At 40.1% G+C, this 17,933-nt stretch overlaps 1 long non-coding RNA gene across 1 annotated transcript; it reads right to left on the reverse strand.

Moving 5' to 3' along the window:
• LOC109829547 lies at window positions 16,527-17,521 on the reverse strand. The gene is made up of 3 exons (XR_002244068.1): window positions 17,269-17,521; window positions 16,780-16,931; window positions 16,527-16,699 (listed from the first exon to the last, which is right to left on the reverse strand). It is a non-coding gene; the product is annotated as an uncharacterized LOC109829547 (long non-coding RNA).

Below are 17,933 nucleotides of genomic sequence, written 5' to 3' on the forward strand. Positions count from 1 at the left end.
GGGCTTTTTGGACACCCCTAGTCTGAACCATACATGAGGAAGATAAGAGAACGATTTGAATATCTCAGTTGTCAGGTGCACGGCTCAAAATACTATTCTTATTTGATACGATTTGTATGTTGGGGGTAGCAAACAGGTTGGGTCGGGTTAAAATTGATCCAAACCATATAAGCTTGACCTGACCCAGGTCGGTTTAATATATATGTTCAGTTGACCCGCCTTATTTATTAAATGGATCACTCGACCAACCCATTTAATTTGTTAAATGGATCACTCTTCTAAGAAACTAATAGTCACTAACAACTGATGTATAAAAGTTGTATCCAACACTAATAATAAAACTTCAGACATGTAACAAGATAATAAAGCAAATGTCTCTTCCTCCATTTCTTGGGGAAAACAAGATGTTTAAACTTTTTTAAAGAAAATAATAGTAAATGCTTTCTCAACTTATAAATTACAAAATTGGTCCCTCATGCAACAATAGTCACAAAAACTGCAAATAATCATAAAAGATTATGGGGAAAAAAGTTAAAAAGTGGAGGAAAAAAAGCAAAAACTACATATTTACATGTCATACGGCTTGGATTCAGGGGTCAATCCGATTAATAACACGTTAACTTTTTTAGGATTTGTAATATAACAAGGCAACATGTCATATGACTCGAACCTATTTATCTGACCAAAACCCATTAATAACGAGTCGGGTTGGGTTGTTGGGTCGCGTTAGAAGTTGGTCCCCTTATTTGTATGTTAGATTATGAGTGGCACTTCTAAATCTCATCAGGATATTTCTAGAATATTGTATTATACAACCCCCCCCCCCAAACCCCAAAAAAAGGGGCATCTAACTATTTTAAATCTCAATAGTCCATCCTTTTTTTTCTTTTTTTCCAGATAGTTGGGATTTTAGCCCTCTAAATTAGAGGGATACAAAATAATTTCTACATGGAAGATGTGTTCATCATTTGTACTATCTTCTGCATATGTGAGACCCAGCTCACTGTTATCGACGCTAAGGTATAAACATACCCCGTAGTACTTCCCCTCGTATCATGATCACGGGTGAAATCTGCATCCACGTATCCCTGTAGTACCAATTTCTTCCTCCTAAAACACAATGACATATCTGTAGTCCCTCTCATGTATCGCAATATCCACTTCACGATCTTCCAATGCTACTTCCCTGGGTTGCTTGCAAACCTGCTCACAACTCCCAATGCATGGGCGATATCTTGCCTCATGCAAACCATCGCGTATATAAGACTATCAATGGCTGATGAATATGACACTCTGCTCATGTGCTCCTTCTCTACATCTGTCTTGGGCGATTGCTCCTCAGATAACTTGAATTGACTTTCAAGGGGCGTGCTGACGGGCTTAACATTCTCCATGTTGAATCTCTGAAGTACATTCTCGATGTATTCAGACTAACTCAACTTCAACATCCCTTCAGATTCATCTCGACTAATTCATATCCCAAAAATTTGCTTCGCTGCACCTAGATCCTTCATAGCAAACTCTTTCGCCAACTGCTTCTTCAATTTATTTATCTCTTCTAAATACGATTCTGCAACTAACATGCCATCAACAAACAATAATAACACGATATAGCTGGACTCGAACCTCTTAAAGTAGCAATAATGATCTGAATTACATCTTCCATAGCCATTGCTCTGTATAAAATTATTGAACTTCTTGTACCACTATCACGGAACATGTTTCAAACCGTACAAGCTCTTCTTGAGCCTACACATCATATCTTCCTTTCCTTCTTCTATAAAGCTAACAAATTGCTTCATGTAGATTTCTCCATCCAAGTCATCATGAATAAAGGCAGTATTACATCTAACTGCTCAAGGCAGAGATTTTCAGCAGCTACTAAGCTCAACACCACTATAATAGTTGTAAACTTCACAACGGGGAAAATATCTCCGTATAATCCACTCCTTCCTGCTATTGGAACCCTTTCACAACTAATCTAGCCTTATACTTTTTGCTTCCATCACTCTCCTATTTGACCAGATAGACCTATTTGTTATGTAAGGCTTTCTTCTGTACAGGTAGCTGGGCTAACTCTCATGTCTCGTTTGAGTGGAAAGAATCCATCTCTTCTTGCATTGTATGCTCCCACTGTTGAGATTCACTAACTTGCATAGCCTCCTCATAGCACTCTGGTTCTCTGCTATTTGTCAAAGTAAGTAATCAAATGATGAAAGATATATGGGATACGGTTAGGGTACCCTGGATGACCTCCTAAGCTCCACGCCCTGGGTAGTAGTCTCTGTACATGGAGTCTCATCCGTTCTTCGATTAGAACTAACATTGTCTCCCCCCATCTAGAAGTTCCTCCAAATCAATGTACTCGGATCCTCCTGCATCCTTAGTACTGCTCCCACTTCTTTGGCTATCCTTAGCATTATCTATGTCCTTGTACATCACCTCTTCATTATATATCATATCTCTGCTCCTGATAATTTTCCTATTCTTCTCATCCCAAAGACAAAATCTGAACTCATCAATGCCATATCCAATGAATGTACACTTCTGTGACTTAGCTTCTAGCTTGTCCCAAACATGGTCACTGATATGAACATATACCAAGCAACCAAATACTCGTAAGTGTGAGAGATTAACCTTCTTGCCACTCCAAAACTCTTCTGAAATCCCAAAATCTAATAAAACTGATGGTCCATGATTAATCAGATAAGTTGTTGTATGCATCGTGTCCGCCCAAAACATCTTAGATAGACCTGCATGTAAATACATGCTCCTCGTACGCTCTGTTAATGTCCTGTTCATCTCCTCTGCAACGCCATTTTGTTACGGTGTCCTTGGAGTAGTCCTCTCCAAACAAATCTTATTCAGGCCACAGAACTTCTTGAACTCCTCCAGCTCGTATCCTTCACCATTATCTGATCTCAGACACTTTACTTTCAAATCTATCTTATTCTCTACCATGGTTTTCCACTTCTTGAAGATCCTGAACACCTCTGACTTGTGCTTCATAAAGTATACTCACACCTTCCTCAAGTCATCGTCGATAAAGGTGATATAGTACATCGAACTGCCAAGAGAAGACACGCTAGCTGGACCCTAAATATCTGTATGGATAAGCTCTAGCTTCTGAGCTTTAGGTGGTCTTCCACTCTTCTGACAGCTGGCCCTCTTCTACTTCCCGTAGATGCAATTCTCACAAACACTAACTTTAACTGAATCAATGTCGGTTAGCTTTCCCTATGAGTGTAGAATCTTCATACCCTTCTCACTCATGTATCCCAACCTATTGTGCCATAGATCTGCACTCTCCTTACTAGCTACAACTGCAAGGGTGTCACTCGCATGTGAAGTAATGTAGAGAGTTCATGTTTTGTTGTCGTAGGCAACCACCATACTACCGTTGGAGATCTTCCATGAATCCCCAGTGAATATTGAAACATAGCCTTCCGCTCCAAGCTGACAAACCGAAATAAGATTCCTCTTCAGGTTCAGTACATGTTTGGCATTCTTCAGATTCCCCTTAGAGCCCTTCATCTGAACCTGCACATCACCTCTTCCAATAATACTACAAGGCTCGTTGTCCCCCAAGTATACTTTCCTAAAATCCCCTGCTACATAGTTCTGAAGAAGCTTCATATTAGTATTAGCGTGGAATGAGGTTCCTGAATCAATAACCCATGAGTCAGAGTCGTTGTCCATAGCAAGGATCAAGGTATCTTGCACGATATGAGCCTCCTGCTCATTTACATCCTTCTTTGGCACTTTGCAGACTGAATACATATGGCCCTCTTAGCCACAGTTCCAACACTTTCCTTTGATAGGCCTAACTTTCCAGTTCAACCTCTTCTTCTTTGTGTTTGACTGATTTCTATTCTGGTTACCCTTCTTCTGGCTTCGGCCTCTCTGCTCGAGATTTAGGGCTGAACATGAACCTTCTGATTCAGATGATTTTCTTCTAAGCTCCTCAGATAGAATCAATCTAACAACCTTGCTCAGCTTCAACTTCTCTTTCCCCACTGAGTTGCTAATTGCGGTCACGCAACCTGTCTAACTATCCAGTAACTACGATAGAATCAATAGGTCCTGCACTTTGTCATCAAAAAGTGATGTCGACTGAGATAATTTGATCAACGATCGTATTGAACTCGCTGAGATGCAACGTGAAAGAATACCCTTCTGCCATCTTGAGGTTGAAAATTGTCTTTATGAGATGCATCTTATTTGTGGCTAATGGTTGCTCGTACATCTTCGCGAGTGCTTCCATAAGCTCTACCGTCATCTTCTCCTTCAATATATTATGGGTGACTGATTTGGCGAGCGATTACCGAATCTACCCTAGAGTCTTTTAGTCTAGTATTTCCCAATCCTTGTCTGAATCCTCTTTCTTCTTTCCTTTAGCTTTTCCCATCAACGGATGGTAAAGATCCTTCAGATAGTCCACCATCTGCGACTTCCAGTAGACGAAGTTTGATCCATCAAACTTCTCGATCGTCGATTTGCTTTCTTCTGCCATCTCTTTCACACACAAACTTTGCCGAACGAAGGTCTGATACTAGTTGTTGGGGTTGAACACATAAATGATAGCCCGTGCCCTTTCGGATCTTGTGTCAGGAGTAGGCAAGCAAGAAATTACAGCAGATAAAAGAGAACTTACAGGAAAGAACGAACAAAAGAAGAAAATACCAGATTTAACGAGGTTCGGCAAACGTGCCTACGTCCTCGGGAGCCACACCAGAAATTCTTTGATTATTGAAGAAGATTACAATTCTTTGACACGACTGATATGTTGGAAGATATTCTTGTCGTGCCGTCTTAGAGTGATGTCAACACTACTGATCTATTTCAAGATATAGATCGATTGACGAGACTTGTTGAAGAAAACGAGTAACACTACTGATCTTATTTTTGAACTATGAAAATTTTGTTTTGATTTGTTCTTTTGAATTTATTATATAGCACAAATAGATGATTCAAATTTCAAATATGCTTTATAATGTATTCTATGAGTGGTTTGATCAAGTTCTTCAAAGAAAATTTTCTTTATTGATCAAACATCATTTTTGGACTTAAAATTTGATTTACGGTTTTATTTGGTTGATTTGTTTTCATTTGAAAACTTTTTACATGATTCTCATGTTCCTCTTCTTTTGATTTCATAAATTTATTTTTATATATGATTTTTATGTTTATGTTTTGAGACACATTATTTCAATGTACATCCATATGTGTTTTCATTATCTTGTAGTATGTGAGTGTTATTTAGCATATTCATCTATGCTTGCTCACATATGATTGCCTTAGCCTTCACTTCATACATTCATTAAGGCATTTTGATAGGGGAAGCAATCCCTATGTATCTTTTTTTGTTATACTCACTCATGCTTATTTGTAGAGGGAGCTTTCGCTCTCTTCATTCTTTTTGTTTTTTCCTTTTTGATATTGTCAAAGGGGGAGAAATATTGTGAGTATAACATTTCTTATGTATATGCATAATATATTCTAATTTATATATTCATTTCTTCATGCATATATATCTCTTTTGTAAATTGCTTATCATCATCAAAAAGGGGGAGATTGTTAGCCTTCTTATTTTGATGATGTTTAACAAACAATTTACGACTAATGTTGTTTATCTAGTATTTATTATTTTCTATTTATTATAGACAAACAACAAGTCGGAGGATGGATGGAATTGAGAATCAACGATCATATCCAATGGAGATTGGCGGAATATCGGTGTGATGCAATGTAATTCAAGTTAAAGATTCAAGTTCAACCTTCATCCGCAAGTTTACCAAGAAGAGCATATTGAAGATCAAGACCAAGCTTGGGTAATTTAGTTTAGGAGTTTATATTATGTGTGTTTGATACTCTAAGCTCTATATCACACATACACACAATTCTTGATTTTGAGTAATTTTGAAAAAATATTGAGTTGTTGGTTTTTTGACTTAACAACCATTATATACATATTCTATTAAGTCTATAAAATTATTTTATAAGGTTTCAAAAAATTGTTTAACTCAATAGTTAAAATCAAGAAGTTTATGTACACATATATTTACAAGTTTTGCAAAATACATGAGTTTTCACAAATGGGAAATTCAATTTGAGAAATTTTTTTTCTAACATGTTCAATTTCATGTTTATAAATGTTTCTCAAAGTTTTATCAATTTTAGAATTAATTTGTTATGTTTAATTTCATAGATATGAAACAAATATATATTCATATACATACGCATATGTTTCATATTCTATTATATTTGTGAAAATATTGTATTCATTATTTATAGACTTCATAACAATAGTTTATATCCTTCTTTAAGTCTATAAAATTAGTTTATAGAGTTTCAAAACATGGTTTATGTCTAATGTCAAAAACAAGTGTTTTTTTTATTTACATGTTTTGGACTATTTCGTAAAATGAGGAGATTTCTCATTTGGGAGATGCTTTTTGAAAACCAGATTTGTAGCATGTGTATTATTATGTCTACAATCATTTTCTAAAGTTTTACATTTTCCTGAATTTATTTGATATTTTTAAACAGGGTTTCAAAATCAAAAAACGGTTACAAACCTGAGTTTTGTCATGTATCAGTTTGCGGTGGACCGCCCGGAGTCTAGAGACTCAGATTGATTTTTAGTGGCTCACGGTCGACCATGGCGGTCGACCGGATGAAATCCAAAGAGTTTTGCGGTCGACAGCCACGATCGACCGGCTGTTGTCCAGAGCCCAAATTAGTTTCTGGACCTGCTCGCAGTCGGTCGCGTGTTTTCCATGGTCAACCGCCTATCTGTCATTCAGATTCCAATGGGTAGTTTCCAGAGTCATTTTTGGGTTAGTTTTTCGGTCTTTTCTTGGCTTTGGGGTTTCATATAAATACCCCCTTATACCTCAATTCTCATATATCCAAGAAATGTTTTAAACAAGTTTAACAAGGGTTTTAAAGTTTGTTTAGTGTGTTTTAAAAGAGTTTATTTGTGAAGAAGTTTCTTACAAGTGGAGGAGATCATCTAAATTGTTTGAATCTTTATTTTAATCTATCTCTCCATCTTGTTTTCAGAGAAGAATTTCTAAACTCAATACTAGATTTGTGTTAATTATTTGTTGTTTATCATTTTTATCAAGCTAAGGTTTACATTGAGTTTATGATTAATTTTCTCATTGTTTACACACACAACCATTGAGCTTGTTGTATTTGCATATATTGTATAATTGGGTTATGGGGAGTTGTAACAATTGAGAGTGAGCTTAATTGAGTTCTCATCTATTGTAGAGAATAAATTTGTATTTGTGAGCCTTAATTGTGTAGATGACTTTGTAATACACTTGTACACCGAGAAGAGTGTGTGGTAAGAGACGGGGTCATCCCAAGAGGAGTACAGTAGGTGGTAATGCCTAGAGAGAGGTTGTAATTCCTAACACTTGAGGGAGACACGGACTAGAGACCAACACTTAAGAGGGTGTAAAGTGGGATTGCAAGAGTGTGAGATTGTAAAGTTTTCGGTTAGCTAGAAAACCGAGTGTGAGGTGTAAACATTATTTGGATGAGCGTAGAAAACCTAGTTGTGATAGTGGAGATCTCCTCGAGGTGAGGAGCGGAGACGTAGGTTGTGGGGACTGAACTCCGTGAACATATCATTTGTTTATGATTGCATTGGCGCACTTATTTTTATGTTCATATCTTATATCACCTTTGTATATTGCTTGTTGCTTATATTGCCCACTATCTAGTTTAAATTGTTTACCCTTAAATTGTTTGTATATCCTCGCATATATCTCATAGTATATCTCATTGCTAGGATATTTTTCTTTGATCATATTGCATATTCTTGCTCATAACATATTGTATATCTATCTTGCAAGAATAGTTTATTAATAAGTTTTAATTAGCATAAAATTAGATTAGATTAGCATAAGACCCTAATCACTCTCCCCCCATCTAGGGTCCAACATGTTGTTCTCGGGCTCACTATCAGCCTCGTTATCGCTGCTAAGTTCATCGACCAAAGGCTTGTCACCTGACCCGGGGTCCTGGTAGAGCAGAGAATCGGTGAATTAGTTTTCAACCCCTTTGAAAGGCTGCTTATCTACAACCACCATCTTCACTTGGTCACAGTCGTCCATATATTTCAAGCACTGGTGTAATGTTGATTGGACTATCCTGTTGCTATGGATCTATGGTTGACCCAACAGCATGTTATAGGAGGGTTCTGCGTCGGTAATGTAGAAAGTCACCTCAGTTTCATATCACCCAGTCGGCATTTGAGACGAATCTTCCCAAGCGGCCGGGTTCCTGTGGTTTTGAAGCCAAAGATGGTAGTGGTCGTTGAAGGCAACCGTTTTTGAGGCACCCCCAAGTGCTTGATGAGCTTCAGGGGGACAATGCTTAGTGCAAACCCTGGATCGACTTGGATCTTGTCTACTCTCGAGGAGCAGATGTATCATGTGAAGTACAGGGTCGGTCATGAGTCGTGCTCTTGATGAGCATATCCTCCAGAGTGAAAGTGACGCAGGGGATCTTCTGTTTGGATGCCTAGCAGCACTGTGGACATCTCATTTTCGCCTCCTCTTCGGGAGTGGGCAAGAAATATGTGGCAAAGGCTTCTGAATTGGTTAGCGCCCCTCGCAAGGCTTCGTGGGTCATGTTGGACAACCGTAGGAGCTCGTACAGAGTGATCCTGGCTAGAATATTCTTTAGTTGGGTGAGTAGGTCGAATGGAAACGGTTGACCACTTGAGCTCGGCCTATCAAGACATGACTGAACTGTTGGTGGCAATCCCATTGGTAGCCTTACCAGACTCTCCGCCATCGGAGGGTAGCTCTTGGCAAAGTCCTTCCCTACTCGGGTGATCAATGCATCTGCCTCCTCATCGGAATCGGAGAGGGTTGCTACCTCCGCTTTGTTATCATCCGGAATTACCAAAATGACATTACAAAGCTTATATTTGCCCTTGGACTTGTTTAAAGTCCATTGCTCATCATCAAGGAGATCAGGATGAACCCACATCACCTGTCTCGATGGTAAGGTCTGTGGTACCAAGCCTTTTCCTTATTGATTATGAGGGCTGTCATTGACAATCTTCAGTTCTGCCTTAGGGATAGGTACGACTCCTGCCGGCGTATGAACCTCAGGGAGACCTGTTCCAAATTGAAGGGTGACCATGTTTGTAGTCACCGCTTTCTGCACCTTCTCCTTCTTTAGGACTCTTGCGTCATAAAGAGCTTGCAGTTTATCCTTAAGGATATAGAATTTGGAGGTGTGGTGACCGACAAATCTCTGGTATGCATAGTAGCTTGGATCATCGGCTTTGTTCACATTTTTAGGTTTCATGACTTCTGGCAGCTTGATCTTGTTGCTCTTGAGAAGAGTGTTGAAGGTAGTCACCACCTGGTCTTCTGTGAAGTCATATTGCCTTTGTGTGCATTGCTCGAAGGGCTTGGGCTTTTGCCTCTGTGCTAGTTTGGGGGCTGGAGTAGAATCGACAGCCATGATCTCCTTCCCTCTTGACCGAGGGTTCCTAGAGGCGTTCGGTTCCGAAGCTCTGCTCTTAGGCTGAGGTTCTTCGGCTTCCAATCTTTTGATCATGTTCTTGACTTGCTCACCTTGGCGAACAAGTTCCTTTTAGGTCCGGGTTCCATCGTGCCGATTGTAGACATAATGTCAAATGAGAGGTTGTTGTGGCACATCTCAACCAGGGTGCTCAAGGAGACTTGGTCTCGACATTGAAGTGACAGATTTCTGAATCTCTTGATGAAACCATTGACTGATTCCGTCTTCTTCTGTTTGTCGGCAAGCAGGGTGGCCATCAACACTTCCGTGTCGTTGTCGAAGAAACAGGCTAAGAAAAGCATTTCTACGTCGGCCCATGTTGTGATGTAGCCTGGTTCCAACTTTCGAAACCATTCAAAGGCCACCCCTCTCAGGGTACCAATGAATAGTCAGGTAAGAATGGTGTCGTTTCCCATGAGGAATCCCATCTGAGATAGGAAATAGTAGATTTGTTGTGAGGGAGAGCCATTGTCATTAAACTGGACCAGGCTCATTGGTTTGTACTTTGCCGGGTAGGCAACCATGTCCCATTCAATTGGATATGGTCGAACCACCCCTAGCTCATTCATGTTCTTCTGGAGCTTCAAGGTGTTGAGGTGACTCTAGAACTCATTGACCCTCTTGTCTCGGAGAGTGCTGCCTAAATGTGAGTGTCTTCCCGAGGATTTGTTAGAATAATCTGAATGTGGTTCGCGATTATCTTCTACTTCAGTTGTATGAGGAGGAGTAAGCTCTCGCTCTTTATTCCTTGAGGGTCTTCTTCGATTTTGTGAATTCCTCTTCTTCTTCTCATTGAGAAGTCATTCCATCATCTCTCTTAGAGAGCTGATGGTTACCTGCTGCTCCTCAAACTTTTTAGCGAGGTTATCGGAGGCCTCCACTATATGCACCGTTGCGTGCTCATCGTAGGCTGAACTTGAGGTTTGAGATGTTGCTGCTACTGAGCACACCTCGTCCTCATTGTCATAGATGGACGACAAACAAGCATAATCGAATGAGATGGCTGCTCCTGTTTGAAGGCGAGTGTGTTGATATACACCCCCCTCTTGAGGCCAATGTGTTGATATACACCCCCCTCTTCAACAGGGGGCCATCTATCGGGGTATATTCAAGATTTGATGAATATGAATGCTAGGCTTTACCTTTCTCTGCCATGTTGACTGTGGCTATCGAGAGCTCCAAGTCATCAATGGCTCGCTTCTTCTAATAATGGTGTCTTTGGCGAGGATGTTTTGGCTCAGGAGATAGCTAGGAAAGCCTCCTGAACATTGATTGCTTTGGCATCTTGGTGCATTGGCAGTCGGCAAGTATCGCCTGAATGAGCCTCTCGCAATGGCACTGATGGTTTACCTCATGAATAGTGTGTTTACGAGTTAGATGATCCCTGAGATCTCCTGTGGGTTGGTGGTGGCAAGCCCTAGCGTTGGAAGGACCAAATGCCCAATTGCATGGAAGAAACTTAAAGGAGTCGGAATGAGAACAATTAGGAAATTTTCCAAGTGTCGACTTCATGCGACCTTTCCTTGATAGGTGAGGTCCAGAGTTTGGAAGAGCTTCAGCCCACTGCTGGCGAGCTTGAGCCATATGTTTATTAAGGCGACCTTGCCTTATCAGGTGAGGTCTGGATTTGAGCGAGCTTCAGCCAACTGCTAGCGAGCTCGTGTCGTCTGTTCATTCAGGCAAGGTTCGCTCGCTTGAGTTGTTCTGGCTTTGCCTTTTTTGCTAAGGCTGATTCTCAGGTGGTCCTGCTGGTTTCTATTTAGGGGGGAAGCTCGCCTGATATGTGGAGCTTGCCTGAATCATGGATCTCTCCTGATCTAGGCTACTCACCTGATTTGGATGGATGACTTGAAGAGAGAAGCCCGCCTAATTTGGTGGGCTCGCTTGAATTGTTAAGACCGCTCAAATGGGGAATTATGCCAATGCAAGGGAACCTGCCTGGATAGGTGGGCTCGCCTGAATCACTGAGTCCACCTATGAGGGGAATTCGGCTGCTAGAGCGAGGCTCGCCTGAAGCGTTAGGTTTACCTAAAACGCCAAGTCTAGTTTTGGTGACTCAGCCAATTGAGTGAAGCCCGCCTGAATGGATGGGCTCGCCTGCTCGACCTAGTCCACCAAAACTGGGAACTTTATGCTCCTACTTGGCACTTCTCAGGCCTGAATGGTAATTTAGGCTATCATAGGGAGTGGGGGCTCGGGCTTTCTGACAGGCGAGGGCTTGTCGTTGTTAGACCCTAAGGCCGCTAGGAAAGAACCCTAGAGGGGGGTGAATAGGGTTTATGCTAATCTGATCCAATTTTATGCCAATTAAAACTAATTAACAAATATATCCTAGTAAGTATGATATGCTAGAAGATATGTGCATGGATATATAATATAAACAAGGGTAAACAAAATTAACATGCAACAATGGCGATATAACAATATGCAAGAATAAATGCGCCAATGCCAAACTCAAACACAAGGAAATGATCACGGAGTTCGGACCTTCCATCCTACGTCTCCACTCCCTACTCCCGGGGAGAATCCACTACACAACCCAGTTTGAAAGCCGGAACTTCTCTACACACTCGGTTTTCTAGCTAACCGAAAACTCTACACACTCGGTTATCAAGTCAACTGACAACTCTCACAAATCCTCATAATGTACATACACAAGCTACAACCTCAAGTATTGGTCCTCACATATCGACTCCCTCAAGTGCTCGGAATTATCACCTCTCACTAGGCCACCGACGCCACTCCTATCGGTATCAACTCCGTCCTCACCACACACTCCTCTTGGTGTACAAGTGTATTACAAAGTGAACTTCACAAATTAAGCACAACAAATGATTGTTCTCTAAACAATGTGAGAACTCAATTAGGCACAACTCTAAGTCACAAACCCCATAACCCAAAATATACTATGAATGTAAATACTATAAGCTCAATAGGTTGTGTGTGAACAAAGAGATTCAATAAAAACAATTTAACTAAACTCAATATAAATCTAGCTTATGAAAATTAGAAACAAAACAATAATAGCTAGAATAAGTTTAGAAAAACTTCTCTATAGATCAAGAGAGAGAGAGAGAGAGATGAGTTGAAGCTAAAACACCAAAGGATGATCTCTTCTTCCTCTTGTGAAATTATCTTCACAAAACCGAAACTTTGAAACAAGGCTTTAAACACCTTTAAACAAACTTAAACAAGCTTTAAACCCTTGTTAAACTTTTTTAAACATTATCTTGGTTAAACTAAAAAATGAGAGCAAAGGGTGTTTATATAGCCACCCAAAACCTCAGCCAAAAACCCCAAAGGAAAAGACCAAAAAGCCCAAGAATCAGAAATCTGATTCTGTACAAATATAGTCGTTACAGTGTTATGGGTCGACTTGTCACTGTTCATGAGTCGACTCATAACTAGCTGTTACAGGCTAAAAACAACTTATGGGTCGACTCATAAAATCCATGAGTCGACTCATCATGCATGGGTCGACTCATGAAGTCATGGGTCGACTCAGCAGAAACAAAACATACTTTCCAGCACAGTTTGTGAGTCGACTTAGGACAGGCATGAGTCGACTCAACCTGTCTGGGTTGACTCATGATGTTTATGAGTCGACTCATCAAAAACAAAATGTAAACTACACAACAGTTTATGAGTCGACTCAACACTATTCATGAGTCGACTCAAGACATGCACACAGTCTGTTTTAAACAGAAATCTGATTTTCAAACCTCTTTTAAAAATAGCAAATAAATCAGAAAAATATAAAACTTTGGGAAATGATTGTAGACATGATAATAAACATTCTACAAAAATTGGTTTTCAAAAAGGAATTCCCAAATGTAAAATATCATCATTTTGTAAGGAGGTCCAAAACATAGAAATGTAAACATATGAATTTTGACATTTTGCCTAAACCATATTTTGAAATTTTACAAAATGATTTTATAGACTTGAAGAAAGATGTAAACTATTGTTATGAAGTCTATAAATAATGAATATAATATTTTTACAAATACAATAGAATATGAAACATATGAGTATGTATATGAATATATATTTGTTTCATATCTATAAAATTAAACCGAAACAACTTATCCACATAGAAAACAAACATGTATACATAATTTTAGGAATTTATTTGTAAAAACTTTGTTTGTGGATAAAACTAAAAACCAAGATGTGTATGTATATATAACTATATATATATATATATACATAGAAACCAATAAAATGTGTGTGTATATATGATTGAGCTTAAAGTACTTAACACACATAATATAAAACCTAAACTAAATGTTACCCAAGCTTGATCTTGATCTTCATTATAGCTCAACTTGGTAGACTTGGATGAAGTTTATAATTGGATCTTTAACTTGATAGCAAGGCTTCACTCTACTATTCCGCCAACCTCCATTGGATATGATCATGAAAGCTTGATTCCATCCATCCTCCAACATATTATTTGTCTACAACAACTACAAAACTACAAACACTAGATAAACAATATTAGTTGTAAATTGTTTATAAATCATCATCAAAACAAGAAGGCCAACAGTCGTCACCGCCGTTAGGCTCTTTTGGAGAGGGAGAGACTCATGTCGACGACGAAGGCAAGATTGCCGTTGCACACTAAGCTCTCCTCTTGCATGGGGGACTGTACGGATCGCTTGATGACCCAACGGGCAGTCCCTTGGCTTGCATGCTTATCTTTGATTAGCTTGGGGGAGATAGAATCCCCTACTTTAGCTCGGGTAGAGCTCTCAGGTGTGGTTGCCTCGACCGCTTGGGGTCGGGCCACACACGCGACTCTGTGGCACTTGCGTGATGCATGGCTACCAGAGGAGGAAGAAGACAAGTATTCTTCATACTTGACTTGGTTGAACTCGATCATAAGGGACTCAACAGTTGTCCCCTCCGCAACTTCGTTGAACTGCGCACCACCAATTCATCTGAGTGAATAGTTTCTCCCACTGTAGTTGCCATCTTCTGTCGGGTGTAAAAATTAACTTCCCGTTTAAGGGGTCGTTTGTATTTATAAGAGTGGCTTATTACAAACTAATGATCAATATTTATGACCGAGGAGAAGGGGAATGGCCCTTCTTGTTTAACGTGGATTCGTTGATAGTGGTAGGACGCCTCCCTCATTGCTCGCGCCGAATTTGCTTCCCTTGGACGATCCAATCGAAGTTGCGATTGGAGCTTCAGTGCACAGTAGAGGCTCCGGAGTGATTGAGTTCGACTATACCCAAGCTTAAAAGTACCAAAGTCATAAGCTTAGAGAGAGCTATGATACAAGGGTTTGCAGAGAGCTGACGAGCCTCAAATCTGAGAGTTCAGATTGAGTCTACTTCAAAAATCCAAGCAAGGAGCTAGGGATGTTCTCCTAAGCCAAGCTAAATGAAGGCCTCTGTGATTGAAGAGCCTTAAGGAAAATACTAAGCGCCAGTGAACCTCGTGAACGTCCCTTCATGCTGACAAAGAGGTTCAATAAATAGGCACGAGATGGCATGAGCCATCCCTTGATTTGTGGGATATGACCACCAATGGGTGAGGAGCACCATGCCCTCCCCTAGCTATGGGGTGTAACTACCTAGGGGTGATGAGAGCCATGCCTCATCATCACCTAGGACGTTGGAAGTGGGTAGGCCTACTCCCTCAAGCAAACAGCTAGCTTGCATTGCTAGGGCAAGGCTGGCAAAGCTACGGGCAAGCTCGAGAGCTGTCTGAAAGCTCAGGCGAGCTTAGTGAACAGGCAGGGTTGGCTGGCGGGCCCCTCCAACATGTGAGCTGGTGTTCGTTAGCAAGCAAAGTTCATGTGGACAAACCCCCTACAGGCGTGCTTGGCTCATGCGGGCGAGCAAAGCATTCGGGTGGATTTTGTTCGTACAGGCAAACAAAGCAGACGGGTGAAGTTGAGCTCTGGGGCGAGCGCAATGATTAGGTGAGGTTGAGCTCTATGGGCAAGCTCAAGGATTAGGTGAGGTTGAGCTTGCGGGCGAGCTCAAGGATTAAGTGAGGTTGAGTTCTGCGAGCGAGCTCAGTGATTAGGCAAGGTTGAGCTCTGTGGGAGAGCTCAATGATACATGTGGTCGATGTTAAGCTCTACGAGCGAGCTCAATAAATAGGTGGGGTTGAATGCTACGGGTGAACTCAATAATTGGGCAAGATTGAGCTCTGCAGGCAAGCTCAATAAATAGGCGAGGTTGAGCTCTGTGAGCGAGCTCAATAAGGAGAGGTTGAGCTTTACGAGCAAGCTCTATTGGGCTATGTTGAATGCAAGTGAGCCCAAGCTTATTGGCAGGCGGGGCCAGTCAGGTGGGCTTTGACACCCAGGCAATTTTTATTGCCTACAGGGGACTCTAGGTCCTTCAGTCAGTATTATCATTAGTTAGAGCTTGAGGTATATAATATATTAGCTTTTAAGTTGTCAATTTGAGTATAATTTAAGTGTTATGGGTTACTGATATATTTGAATAAAACTAGCGAAGGGGAGATCTCGAATATTTTGCACATCATATTCTGACTTCTTGGAGCCTAAATTACACCGATGAAGAGAAGAAAGCGGAGAATAAGGATCTGGTTGTAAGTAGTAGTTCATTTGTATATTCAATTTCATAATAATGCATCATTAATAAATCGACTTGCCTGGGTTATTTTGATATATCATAGGAGAAATTATATGCCAAGGTACAGGAGCAAATATCTTAGTTCCAGGTTGGTTCTAGCACTCCGACCCAGCTAAGTAGAGAGGAGGAGGACTCCATCATCGAGATAATCATTGGACAGAGTTAAATATCATCACATAAATATCATCACATGCAATACATACTCTTCATATCCATGAGCCACATGCATAAAATCAACCGTCGCGTCATATCCAACTTTATTGTATACACAAAATACAACCAAGACCGCTAAAGAATATTGTCAATAAAAATAATCTGCTATACTTTCAAAATGTCTGGCTACACTTTCAAAATAACATGTTACACTTTTATTCACCTCAATGAATAACATCGCATACACAATACATTCACATCATGTCCATAAGCAACATGCACAGAACTTGTAATGTAGTGAATAAATACAATCATGAAGTACACTTCAAAAGTATACCATATTTGATGAAAGTCTAACTTCCATATCTTCACTGCAAACACAATAAAACATAATCCAATATTAATAGCATATCAAAGAATGTAAAACGAGCTAAGATTGAACCTTACTAACTTTGACTTCCTCTCAAATTATTTGAATTTGCGTCTATCAAACATCCAAAATGAATAATATGTAATCCATCACCATCATGAGTCTGATTCCATCTCATTACCCACCTTGTCGATAACCCCTTGCACTAGGAGCTTCATTGTCACCACCTCCAACTACAAATAAAATATTCAAATGGAAATTTCATCAAACAGATTCTAATCATGAAACTAAATCAAGCTAATCAAGCAAACAAGCAAATCAAAAAAAAAAACCCGAATGGGCATTTCACCAAACAAGTGACAAGTATGAAACTAAATCAAGCTAATCAACAAAGAAGCAAGCAAACAAACAAAACCTAGTTTGAGCATTTCATCAAGCACATAGCAGGCGTGAAACCAAACAAAGATAGTAACCTATTAAGCAAGCCAACAAATAATCTCAAATGAGCATTTCATCAAGCGCATAACGGGTATGAAACTAAATCGGGCTATAAAGCAATTAGTTTGTTACCAGAGTGATCGTGTCCTGAAAAACTATAGTAACCAGCTCTCCCTCATTTAGCAGCGCTAGTACTAAGATGGGTCTCACTTATTAGGATGCGAGTCGTGAGAGGGGAAGCCCATGGGTAAAGAGTCTGCAATAGAAGAGAAGTTTCAAGATGGCAGAGTGCAAATCTTGAAGGAGGAGGGTCTTGAGAGAGGTAGATAGATTGAGTGCTTAGAAATGGAGGAGGAGGAGGAGGTGGAGAGAGAACTGAAGCAAGGAGAAGAGGGGGAAGATGAAAAGGAGTAAGTTAACATAGAGGAGGAGGATTAAGGCAAGGGGTAATTTAGGGTTTATACTATATTTTTTTAGGTAAAATAGGGCAAGTTGCTTTATCATAATCTGTATATATAATGTATTAAAAACTAAAATATCTTACATAGATAGATATATACTTGTGATTTGTACGAAATCCTCATTTGTAGAGGAGCGGACCTATTCGTCACTCAACTAGAGGAATACTCATGAAATCACTCTTAGATACCCCAGGGATATATACAAAAGTAAGGATTATAAAGTAGCAATCACAGGTGTGTTAATTACAAAGATATTGTCCAAAAGATGAGGAAAGGTAGGCGGTGAGTCTGCTAGCTCATGCTGATTAATGGATCCCTACATCCCCGTTGTTGTCT

The sequence above is a fragment of the Asparagus officinalis genome, chromosome 2 (genome assembly GCF_001876935.1).
Source record: "Asparagus officinalis chromosome 2, Aspof.V1, whole genome shotgun sequence".
Taxonomy (NCBI): Eukaryota; Viridiplantae; Streptophyta; class Magnoliopsida; order Asparagales; family Asparagaceae; genus Asparagus; species Asparagus officinalis.